Source organism: Urocitellus parryii, chromosome 9 (genome assembly GCF_045843805.1).
Source record: "Urocitellus parryii isolate mUroPar1 chromosome 9, mUroPar1.hap1, whole genome shotgun sequence".
NCBI lineage: Eukaryota > Metazoa > Chordata > Mammalia > Rodentia > Sciuridae > Urocitellus > Urocitellus parryii.
In genome coordinates this window covers 107,427,615-107,440,526 of record NC_135539.1, presented here as the reverse complement: position 1 = coordinate 107,440,526, position 12,912 = coordinate 107,427,615, and the positions used below count along the sequence as shown (strand labels likewise).

At 41.9% G+C, this 12,912-nt stretch overlaps 1 protein-coding gene across 1 annotated transcript in view; it reads left to right on the top strand.

Annotated features, from left to right (window-relative positions):
- Positions 1 to 7,654: 7,654 nt before the first annotated feature.
- Positions 7,655 to 12,912, top strand: part of Traf5 (TNF receptor associated factor 5) — a 43,133-nt gene continuing 37,875 nt past the window's right edge. The window contains exon 1 of the mRNA XM_026387536.2: positions 7,655 to 7,795. The gene's annotated coding sequence lies outside the window, so the exon portion shown is untranslated. The remainder of the gene's footprint in view (positions 7,796 to 12,912) is intronic.

Here is a 12,912-nt window from a genome sequence, read left to right as displayed (position 1 = left end):
CTGGGGATACAGCTCAATAGTTAAGTGCCCATGGCTTCAATCATCAGTACCAAAAAATAGAAACAGCAGAAAGAAATCTGGAATATCCCCCAAATATTTGAAAATTAAATCTCATACTTAAAAATAACCTATATTTCAGAAAAGAAAGTATAAAAGAAATTAGGAAATAAATGTTAGTGTAAACAATATATCAAAATAAATAATGCATATGCAACAATGCCATACTTAGACAGAAATTGATAGCTTTAAATGCATAAGAAAGATCTCCAATCATCTAAACTTGTTCTTGAAAAGCTAGCAAGACAGCAGCAAACCCAATAAAACCTAGCAAAAGACAGGAAATAAAGATTACTGTCTAATGAAATAGGTAAAAAGAAATAAAATCACTGAAACCAATAGTTGCTTCTTGAAAAATCCAACAAAATGATTATGGTTAGAAAGAATGACCAAGAAAAAGACCCAGTACCAAAACACACACACACACGAATGATGAATATCTAAACTGAAAGAAGAGAGATCATCACTACCAATCAACAGAAAATAGAATTATAAAAAAATATTATGAATATACCAAGACATTTGAAAGTGTTTAACAAAATGGACAATCTTACCAAAACTGTCTCATAAAGCAATAGAAAACCTGAATCAAGTAAAAATAAATTTATAACAAAATATTTACACAGGAATGTCCTGACCCAGTAAATTTACTGGTAAATTCTACAAGCCCTTAGGAAACAATACCAAGCCTATCCAAAATCTTAGAATATACATGTATTGAAAAAAAAAATCCTACTCATTCGATGAGAACATTAGTGGTCTGATTCAAAGCCAGATGAAGACATTACAAGAAAAATAAAACTTAAAATTAATATCTCTCATGAGCAAAGATTCAAGGATCTTTAACAAAATATTAGCAAGTCAAATCCAGCAACATTCAAAAAGAACTATACATTATCACATGGAGTTTATACACCAGGGCTTCTCAAAATCAGCACTATTGACATTTTAAGCTAGGTAATTCTTTATTATGCACTGTAGGATGTTTAGCCTCTACCCACCAGATCCAACCTCCCTGCTAGTTTAACAATCAAAATTTTCTCCAGACATTGTCAAATATTCCCTAGAGAGCAAAATCACCTGCAATTGAGAATCACTGCAATATCCCATACTAATAAAATGAGGAACAAAAGACAGGAATATATTAATAGACATAGAAAAGGGCATTTAACAAAATCCAAAACCTATTCATGACTTTTTAAAACTTTCAGAAAACTAGGACTATACCAGAACTCCTTCAACCTGATAAGGGTATCTACAAAAAAACTATAGTAACAACACATTTAATCAAATGCTTTTCCCTAGGATCAAGACCAAAGCAAGGATGTCTGCTCTCACCATTTTATCATTTTACTGGATGTATGAGCCAGTGCAATAAGGCAAGAAAAACAAAGGCATACAAATTGGAAAGGAAGAACTAAAATAAATTGTCCTCTTTACAGATGACAAAATCTTTTATGTAAAAATTTCTAAGAAAACACCAAAAACCTACTAGATGATTAAGAAGTTTAACAAAGGATACAAGATGAATATAAAATAAGCTTCATTTTCATATATTATGAATGAATGATCTGAGAAGTTAAAAAATTATTTGCAAGAAATTTAATAAAAATGTGTAAGATCTGTCCACTGAAAACTATAAAATATTGATGAGGGAAATAAATTTAAAGATCTACATAAATGAAGGGTAGTACTATGTTCATGGATTGGAAGACTTGTATTTGTTACAATAGCATTCTCAAATTGATTTATGGATTCAACCTAATTCCTGGAAAATTCTAAAAGGCTTATTTTATACAAAATGGTAAGCTAATTTCAAAAATTTTTGGTAATATAAATGACTTGGACCAGGGTTCGGCAAGACTTTTTCTATAAATGGCCAGAGAGTAAATATTTTAGGTCTTGCAGTCCATAATCTGTCACAGATACTTTACTATTGTAGTACAAAACAACCGTTAGAAAACATACATGGCGGGAGTTCATAATCCACTTGAATCAAACCGTGTAATATGATGTATTAAGAACTATGTAATGTTATGAACGACCAATACAAAAAAAAAAAGGAAAAAAAAAAGAAAACATACATGAATGGCATAGCTCTGTGTCAATAAAATTTACAAAGACATCAACCCTAACTTAGATTAGCAAAAAATATTTTGAAAAAGAATAATATTGGGTGAGTTACTCTGATTTCCACACTTGTTTTTAGCTACAATAATCAAAGCAGTATGATATTGGTGAAAAGATAGGTATAGTCCAATGGAGAAGAAAGACTCCAGAAATAAACTCACACATACATGCTCAATTAATTTTCAGTGAATGTACTGAGATAATTCATTGATAGAAAGGTTAGAACACTTGTATGCAAAAACAAAAAAACAAAACCTAACCTTGATCCTTACCCTACAACATGCACAAAAATCAACTTGAGATGGATCATAGGCTTAAATGTAAGAACAAAAACTATACACTTATAGAAGAAAACAAGTCACCAAAAGCATGATTCATAATAGAAAAAAATGATAAACTGTTTTATCAAACTTCAAAAGTGTTGCTTTCCAAGGAACACAGTTACAAAAATGAAGGGGCAAACTGCTGACCAGGAGAAAATATTTGCAAAATATATATCTGAAAAGAGATTTGCATCCAGAATGCATTTTTAAAAACTCTTACAGCTTATATAATAAAAGGGGAAGAAAAGTTAAAGGGAGTGAAAGATTCCAACAAATACTTGCCAAAGAAGATATGCAAATGGAAGCACATGAAAAGATGCTCTCATCATTATTCATAAAGGAAATGCAAAGCAAAGCCACAGATGCAGGAACACCTACAAGAATGGTTAATATAAAAAAGACTGACAATAGCAAGAATTGTCAGGGATGTGGAGAAACTGGAATACTTTCACATGGCTGGCAGAAATGTAATATGATACAGACACTTTGGAAAACCATTTGGAGATTTCTAAAAAATTAAATGTACTTTTACTCCTACTTACCTATTTAAAGAGAAATTAAAATATATATGATTACAAAAAGTTGTTTTCACAGAAGCATTATTCATTAGAGTCAAGTCCTAGAAATAATCCAAATGTCCATCAGCTGATGAATGGATAAATAAAAATGTCATACATTCATATAATGGGACAGTACTCAGCAATAACAAGGAAAAACTGCTGATATATGCAATATCATAGATAAACCCTCAAAAATATTCTGACACAAAATACTGCACATTTACATGACTTTTTTTCCAAAAATGCAAAGCTCTAGAAAGAGAAAGCAGATCTTCTCCTACCTTAGGCCAGGCTGAGAGTAGGGGTTGACCTCAAACAGACACAGAGGGTGATGGATTTGGTCTAAAATTTTATTGTGGCTATGATTGCACAACTGTGCACATTTACTAAAAACTCATTGATGAGGTAAATTTAATGGTATTAAAACTATTAAAGTTTTAAAGAATAAGAAAGAAAAAATATGGACCCAGAAGAGCTGTACAAAGGACACAGCAGCCCCAGATGGCATGCCACAATAAGAGACCCTCATGGTGCCAACTGAGGTAGCATGGAATTCCCAGGATGATCTCAAGGTCATGGAATACTGAGGTATGTTGGGGTCCAAAATACTGAATTTTAATTATCAATGTTTCCCAGGATAGGCCCTTCCTGAGTTTATGCCTTTCCTTCATAATGCTTCTGACTTGTTTTCTGTGAAATGGAAGATGTGACTAAAGAAGTTACAAAATTATTTCTTGAAATCTCTTCATAGAGAATAAGTGTCATTCTCAAAATACGAAATAGTTTTCCTGATTATTCACCTATTCCCAAATCTGACACAATAAAATTGTACCAATCAATCTATGATCCTACTTTATGGTTCCTAAGGCTAAATAAGTTTAAACTCTGTATTTTAATGCTTTATAGTGAGTACATAGAATTAATATGTTCCAATGTTTTTTCCAACAGTGGTAGGAATTACATTGTATGAATGTTAATAAATGAACTGTCAAAATGACTAGAATCCAGGCCTACGTTTAAAACAATAAACTAAAAAGTAGACTATTAGACAAGTGAATTGTGAAAAGAGATGGGAAGGAGGAAAATGTATGGATTAAAAGTGTCCCACTGGAACAAATACAGAAAATATGCCCATGGGTATAATATGTGTCTGCTTCTTAAAAATTGGTGCTGACAATTACATAGAACATAGACTCTGGACGGTAGTCAACCATGCTAATTCCCTACCTCTGACCTCCACTGGTCTACTAAATCATTGTTTCCTGATTACCTGACCTAAGTAACTCTACATCATGTATAACCAGAAGAATAAGGAGTTATACTCCATTTATGATGTGTCGAAAGTTATTCTACTATCATGTATAACTAATTAGAACAAATGAAAAAATAATTTTAAAAAATGGTGTTGAGCTGGGCATGGTAGCCCATGCCTATAATCCCAGTGACTCTGGAGGCTGAGGCAGGAGGATTGAAAGTTCAAATCCAGCCTAAGCAAAAAAGCAAGATGCTAAGCAACTCAGAGAGACCCTGTTTCTAAATAAAATAAAAAATAGGGCTGAGGATTTGGCTCATTGGTGGAGTGCCCCTGAGTTTAATCCCCGGTACCAAAAAAAAAAAAAAAAAAAAAAAAAAAAAAAAAAAAAGTGCTAAATTTACAATACATAACAATAAAAAGTGATTGTTTCTTAAGGTTCAAAGTGAAAATAAAGTGTTTCTTATTTCAGCTGCAGGATACACATAAGATAGGCTTTCTGGGAATATGGATCTTTTTTTTTTTTTAATTTACATCAGTTTTAAGAGAAATTCCCCTGCCTCCCTCAGCATTCCCTGCCTCTCGTTGTGGTCAAACACACTAAGTGGCAGAACTGAGGTAAAAGTTATCTGATGGAAGCAAAAGGAACACATATCACTGCGTCATAACATGAAACACAGACAACCCACAAACGTTCATTCATTTACTGCCTCAGTGCAACACCTATTTGGTGAGCAAATGAGCATTCAAAGTTAGCAGGGCCCTGGGGTTGGCTTTTTGCCTGAGCACCGTTTGCTGCTCTATCACAACTTCCATGTGTTCTATTACAAACAAAGACTTTCCATTATAACTTGTAAAGAAAGTCAGAGGTGCAACCCAAGTTCCAAGAAGAGGATTTTTCTTCCTTGTCTGATCTTACCCATCTCTAGGTAATGGAAAGTATGACCTTTTCTCCTGCTCAGCTAACCACGTTTATCAATGTTGCAGAGAAGCCGCCTGAGGAAGACAATGCATCCATCTACTGTTCCAGAAGGTGGCATCCTCACCACTTCATTAGCACCATCTTTACATTGACAGGCGGGGCTACAATTGCTAGCCCTACCAAATTATCCAGTAAACAGCTGAAATCCATTTTTTTTAATGTTTTAGACAATCTTACAGTATCTAGAAGAAACAGATAAGATAGTTAGCCCTTCTCTTCTTGTGTAAAATATTGATAGTCCAACCCTACTCTTACTTTATAAATGAGTTTAGTTTGAAGACTGCACTTTGCTTAATGTTAGATGCAATAATGTTGAACTTAATGTCAAAAATTTTCAAAACTGCTAAAATTTGTCTTCTTAAGGTTTTATTTGTTAAATTTACACTCAATATTTCTTTGAGGGGCTAAGAGCACTCGGAACCAGACTTCCCAAGTTTAAAATTGACCTCTTCAAAACTAAAAGTTCTGTGATTTGGGGCAAATTACTCAATAGATGAGTTTTTCCATTTAAAAAAAATAGAACTGATCTATAGAAGAGGGGTGATGATTAAAGGGTTAACAGGATAAAATACTGAACACAGTACCTGGTACATAAGACTTAACAAATGTTATTATTTGCAAGTATTTAATATTTCTCTTACATGTACATTTATGTCCTGTCCTTCTCATCCACCTTCAAGATTCTTGAGGAAAGGGAACATATCAGACCAGGTAGCTCTCAGGGTCTGTCTTCTCTATTCTCCCAGACATCCTGTCTAGGAGTCTAGGGTTCACACAGGAAACTGAAAATATGTCCTTGACTTCTAATGCCTGCCTAAAGTTCCTCTAATTCTTCACTTGGGCTCCTAGCCCAGGATTCAGACAGATCCCACTTCCCACTTTTTGTCTGATCTCACAATGATGGAAAGTATGACCTTCTGTCCTGCTCAACTCTCTACCTTGATCAGTCTCTATATCAGCATGTGATTTCATCATATTGGTGGGGAGAAGGGTGAGCAGAGACAAGTGAATCATAGTCAACAACAGTATCAGGGACACCAAGCACACCTGCATGTATGCATACTACCCACTGATGTGCCCAACCAGGGAAAGGACATATAACTTCTAAACACTATAGAGATTTGTATTATGCTGTGGGGATAATGAAAAAAAAAAAGAAGAAGAAGCAGGTAACCAAAAGTGAAGGCATATTATATGGAGGAGTAGGGAGAAAAGGCTGGGTTATTAAGCACTTACCTTGTGTGAGACATATAAGAAAGCTGTCTCATCTAATTATCACAAGAAGACCATGAGCTGGATCTAGAATTCCAAAGAAATGTCCTACAGGCACCACTTTCCCTACAGAGTGGTTGATCTGCTCACTAACCAAAGGTTTGAATCCAGATTTTAGTTCTTGTTGAAAAATAATAGATCAGGAAAAAACAGGCTGACAGTAAGCAGAGGCGGCTCCACTAGACCCCACATCTGCACTTCAGTGCACCCATGTCCCTCATCCCTTCCCATGACACAATCTTTACCTCCCTCCTTTGAGTTTCCTACCCAACTCCTATGCACAACTGCATGTCAAATCCCAAAGCAGATATAATTATCCCTATCAATTAATTAATAATTGAAACAGGTGGCTCAGCACCTTTCTCAAGTTTGTTTGAAAATAGAGGGGCTAGAATTGGAATGTTGATCCATTTCCTTTTATTGAATATAAATATTATTCAGAACACACACTCTTGGAGAGAACACTTTGTAAGAAAAAAAACCCTCTCTGAATTTAGGAGCCAAGAGAGACATGGATTCAAGTTACTGTACTTGCCAAATGTCGGACCTTGAGCATGCCACCTCGTGTCACTTCTCAGGACCTCAGAGAGCTCATCTGTAGAATGACCAGGCCTACTTTACTAGATTGCTCCAAGGACAACATGAACCGTTTGGAAAGCCCTTGAAAGTTCTACAACTCTGAAGAGACTGCTAATGTTGGCCAACAGCAAGATGGTAAGGTTGGCAAATAGCAGCTACTCTAAAGGAAGGTAGGGGGAAAAGAAATTGGAGCCAGACCTCAGACCTTGAGCTAATGGATCAACACGTGAAAGGACTTGGTGGTCCCAGGTGGACGAGCAAACCGTTCACAATTCGAATGCACGCGGAGGAAATTCAGAGATGACACTTTTGTAGGCACTAATTTTCTTAACGTCCTGGGCGAAGGTCTCACCCTCCTGCCCAACACCTTCCAGCACCTCCGCCCTGCCCTGGGCAGGCCCGAGCCCAGCCGGCCGCGACCTCTCCCCGGCCCCTCCCCGGCCCGCCCCCGGCCCCGCCCCAGCCCCGAGCCGCCCCTCCTTCCCCGCGGTCTCTGCTCTGGGGCCCCCGCCCAGGGCCGAGAGCCGGGCATCTCGGAGCAGCCCTGCTCCTGTAGACTGGCGTCGACCGAGCCCCGCGCGCCGAGCCACACGAGAGTCCCAGCAGGTGGCCGCCTGTCAGCCTCTCGGCTGAAGCCTGGGTGAGGACACCGGGAGCGCCTTTCGGCTCGCCCCAGTTACTTTGAAACCGAAAACGTCGCTGCGGCTTCAGCTCGGTGCGGGGCCGCGGCGGCCGCTGGCCTGGCCGCCCTCCGGGCTGGTGTCGGGCCGGGCCGGGCCGGGCCGGGCTGGGACAGAGGCGGTGGGATCCGGGTCCTAGGCGCGGGAGGCCGGCGGGGCAAGTGGCCGAGTGGGTGCGGTGTGGAGCGAGTTTTCTTAGCAGGGGGGTGTGGCAAGGACAGAGACTGGGGGTTCCCGAGCTGGGGAGCTGTTCCAGAGTGGCTGAGGGCTGGAGAAGCCAGGTTCAGGTGGGGGTGCTCTGGCAGGGTGGGACTTGCAGGCACACCCCAGCCCCTCCACTCCCTTAGCCATCCCTCCACTTCTGCAAGACTTTCCGAGCCGAGTTCCCCTCCAGAGGGAACCGTTAGTATTGCCATGAATGGAAACCTCCACCAGTGCCATTGCACAGCACCCCCCCTCCCCAGAAGGTGAGTTCTAAGCGGTCTTGAAGCAAAAAACCAAGGGTCCCGGCGGTGAAATGAGTTGTTCAGGGGCACCCAGACAAATCGTGGAATTACCAGGACGTGTCCTCCCTCCGCACCCCATCCCTGCCCGCCATTATGGCTCTGCAGGGTTTTGGCAGTTGTGAGAACTCTCGGTGAAGATCGGGCCACGCTCTTGCTGCTGGTCACGCAGGGCCGCTCAGGTCTACTTTCTTTCTTTCTTTCTCGGCTGTTCTGCTCCCTCCAGTGGTTTCCATATTTGGCTATTTCAGATTTACTTTCGTGAGAACTCGGTTATCTCGCAGTTGACAGGCAGGACTGCCGGAGGCAAGTTGAGGTTAGTGAAATGAGGCGAGGCTCCCTCCCCTGGCTGCCCCCTGCAGCCCCACCCTCCACAGCTCTGAGCTATGACCCACGTTCTGGGAGAATGGAATCTAGTAAACCAGTTTAAGGCACTAAATCTTTATTGGGCACAGGTGCTGTGTGAGAACTGGACTAGGGCCAATGGATATGTTTCCTTTCTCCAGAGGTACATGCATTTTAAAAGGGTTTTAGAAGACATGAAATGCAAAGAGATTGGCTGAAATACTTCTGGGAATAAAATAGGTCTGGGTGTGTGTGAGAGAGATAATTTTAGATACCAAAAGGCTGGGCTAAAGGGTTAAGACCTCTCAGGGCCCAGCATGACTGCCTGCTCTGCTTTACACATACACAAAACCCAAGTCAGGAGCCTTAACATAATTGCTGGTTTGGATGAATATCTGCTGTCTGAACACTCCCACCTCCAACTCCCATCTGAAGAAGAGAGACAGAAATTGCTGCAGGAGAGATGAATGTGAGATGGAAGTGGGAAATGCCTGGCCTTTATAGAGGGTTTTTGTTCTTGTAACTCTAGGAATGGGTCAGCTCTTAGATCTCCATTTATCTCTCATTAGGTAAAAGGCAGGAAAAAGCCTCCTGTCAGAGCCAGCCTCCGGAGAGGAGAAATGAATGGGGAAGATGACTGGCCTGGGGTATGTGGTAGGAGGGGGAAAGAATAGCAGGCAGCAAGCATCACCTGAGAACTATTGGATGTGGGTAGTAGGACAGTGGAATGAATATGGAAAAGAAGTGGGGGCCCAGCCATGGGAAATATTGTCGTGACTTGGGTGTTTCAGGGGAAATATTTGCAGAGTGGGGGAGCTAGATGCCTCTGAGTCATTCCCGTTAGGCTAGCAATGGGAAAGGTGCCTCAGCACTTGAACAAATAAACCTTCTGTGATTATCTCTGCTTTACTAGAGAGGACCATGAAGAAATAATAATAATAATTTCTTGTTGTAAAACGCATTCCTTTCCAAAGCATTTTTTCATTACTCTTGTCACTTTGTTCTTATTTTGTCCTGCATGACACCCTCATGAGTCAGGCCAGAGCAGGATTATTCTCCACACCTCCCAGATGGTGAGGCAGAAGCACCGAGTATAAATAACACACAAGTGCTTCTGCTGGATTAGGCTGGGGGCTCTAAGGTCTGGTTCTACTGCTCCAGGACCCTCACCCTGGTTTCTCACAAAGCCTCACATCTGCCCATCTCCTCTTCATCTGAGGGGTCAGCAGGGGACCCAGAATCCTGGATGGTCTGTTCCCAGCAACATGAAGTAGATTTTGTTGGAGACTTCCAGAGTCATTACCCGAATAGATACTTCATAGTCAGTTCTGCCAGCCAGGTGAACTCGGGGCAAGACCTGTATCTGTTTTTGTGTGTGTCCTGGAATCTGGCATAGAGTTTGCTGAATTGCACTGAATTCATTTAGGATGTGTCTCCCTTGGGCTGCAAGCTGAGAACATGTGAGAACATGGGTAGGGCTTGGGAGAAAGATCTTGAACTGCTAGTAAGACTTGCTTAGATCCCAGGAATCAGTGTAACACTGTGCAGTTTACAAATAGCCCATATCATTAGATTAGCTCCTAGTTACTTCCCTGAGGGAAGGGAGAGGCAGGTGCTATTCCTTCCACTGTACCTAGTTGCAAGCTGGGGCTTAGAAGTCATGTGAAAGATCTCGGGTATGAGCAGAACCCAAGTCTTCTGAATGAAATTCCTGTGCTCTTCCCATGGTACTTTGACTAAAGGAATCCAAGATTCTGGGCAGGAAGGAGGTGACAGAACCAGCAAGGCATTCATCAAAAATTGCCAGGTACCTTTGTCACTGGTGGGGGTCTTTAAGAGTTCATAGACCAGAGGGAAGGGGGTAGTGGCAGATTCAATCTCTGAAGAATTTTCTCTGCCCAGGTTGTGGCTTTCCCAGTGTGTCTCTGAGCAGAAGCTCTTGTCTCAGCAGAGCTCCAGCAGAGGAGTACCGGTGTGCATGTGTGTTAGAGGTGGGGGGGAGGACACACTAGGACAGAAATGATCTCTAGGACTGGGGGCACCTGCTGCTACTGCTGCCAGGCTTGGACCAACATGAATTTGTTGCTTTGCTAAAAGAAAAGCTTTATTGGAGGGACCCATATGGCCTCTGGCAAGTCATGTCTCGTGAGGAAGTAGAGTGGAGGACCAGGAGACAAAAGTGAAAATACTCATTGGTCCGGAGAGAGGCACATTTTGCAAACAACGACAAGCACATTTTGCATATTGATGTTGGCAGGCAGGTGGTGGTGCTGTAGCAGAAGCAGTATGCACCCCCATGGCTTAAACATGTGCAATGTACATCAGACATGCAGTTCCTGTGGACACCGCGTTAAATGGCTTAGCCCAGTGAGCATCCCTCCTGGGGTATTCTGAGGGGTATGTGCATGTGTGGCGGGGGTGCTACTCACTTTCAGCAGATCCCTGTGCCTCATTTCCTGACAACATGAGCTCTGTCATTTTCACTCCTCACCAATTCACAAAACCCCTGGAATTCCTCCCCCCCACAGCCTTTTCTTTCTTCACCACAAAGGTGCTCTCTTCCCAATCAAACCAAGAGCACCTTCTCCACCTACACTCCTGAGTCACTCCTCCCTCAGAGTCAGGTTCCCTGCATTATTCCCTCCCCTCTCCACAGACTGCCTTCTGCTGTCTGCCTTTACTATTAAACAGGAAGGCCCTGTGTTTTCCAGCCCTTCTTCTCTCTCCTTCACCAATTAGTTTCTGAAAACAGTAGCCAGCACTTGCTCCCTCTCCCTCACTCAGCACCCAGCACCTGCCCTGCTGCTCAGATTGCCTTGTGAAGACTTCCAAGACCTGGTAATCTTCTGTTGCCAGCCTCTGCTGCAGCTGTCACCAGGCCGCTACTCCATCTCCACTGGTGTTTCCCAGCTTGACCTCGAACTTCTAGTTCTCCCTCCCTCCCTGAAAATGTCAGTGTGGGTCCCAGATTGCATCCAAAGGTGGATTTCTATTCCCCAGGCCCCTCTTCTAGAGCACTTTGTCACTCTGAAGGCTTAACCCCACCCTTTTAAGGAAAGATTATTTTTCACCCAGCTCTATTCTTGGCCACTTTGATTTGTGATATTTCAGTAGCCCCTTAGATACTTGTCCTATGCCACTTCTTCCTCTGCACCCTCCACAACTGTTGCAGAAGTCCTCTCTTTCCCAGTCAGTCCCCATCTAGTCTATTCCCAGATCAAGGCTCTCCAGCCTTTTTCCTGGATCTCTGAATTATCCATTCTCTCCTTTCCTGCCCCAGGCCATCCATATTCTCTTTTCCACACTGTTGCAGAGGGTCTTCTTAATACATCACCTAGTCAACACTTACTGCTTTCAGTAATAGCAGAGTGGAAATAGTGTGGTCTTCGGAATCTGGCAGAGCAAGCTGCAGCTTTGAGGAAGAATAATACTTGGCAAGGAACAAACGCCAGGAAAGCAAATAAAACTGATTTGGGAAGCAAAATGGAGGCTCTGGCTTAATCACCATGATCAGAGCAGTTACTTCAGTGATATTCTTCTGTGAAGTGAGAACAGGATGAGCTGGATTTGTTGCAAACCCATTAGCCAGAGGCCTTTCTGTTCTCTCTTCTCTCTCTCTCTCTCTCTCTCTCTCAACATATATTTATTTAGTTGATGATAGAACTTCATTTTTCATTTACTTATATGTGGTGCTGCAAATCGAACCCAGTGCCTTACACATTCTAGGCAAGTGCTCTATCACTGAGATACAACCCCAACCCCTCAGTTCTCTCTTACTAAGGCAGATGACTTAGAACAGCTAGGCTGAGTTCTGAGTCTTCCAATAGTGAGGCCCTTGATCCTGGAGGATGGAGGCTGGTGGGTGGGGTTAAGCTAAGCCAAAATCAGGAAGGTCCCTCCTGATGCTGTTAGGACTCTGAGAGAGAGGTTGGGCATGTGATTCAACCTAGGGAAACTTACCCTGCCTCCCAGTTTAACATAAAGCAAAGGATTAGATGCTAATCTAATGAAAGAAGTTATCTTTCACTAATCTAGTGAAAGAAGTTATCTAAAAATTGGGTGAGGTTGATTGTGGGGTTGGAGAACAGTAGACAGAATATGTCCACAAGGTCCATTCAGGAGGCCTCAGCTACCAACTGGATGCGGGGAGGAAAAAAGGCATCGCCAGGAATGATTCCGGTATTCTGGTGACTGCAGCAAGGCAGACAGTGAGTGTTCACCAAAAGGGA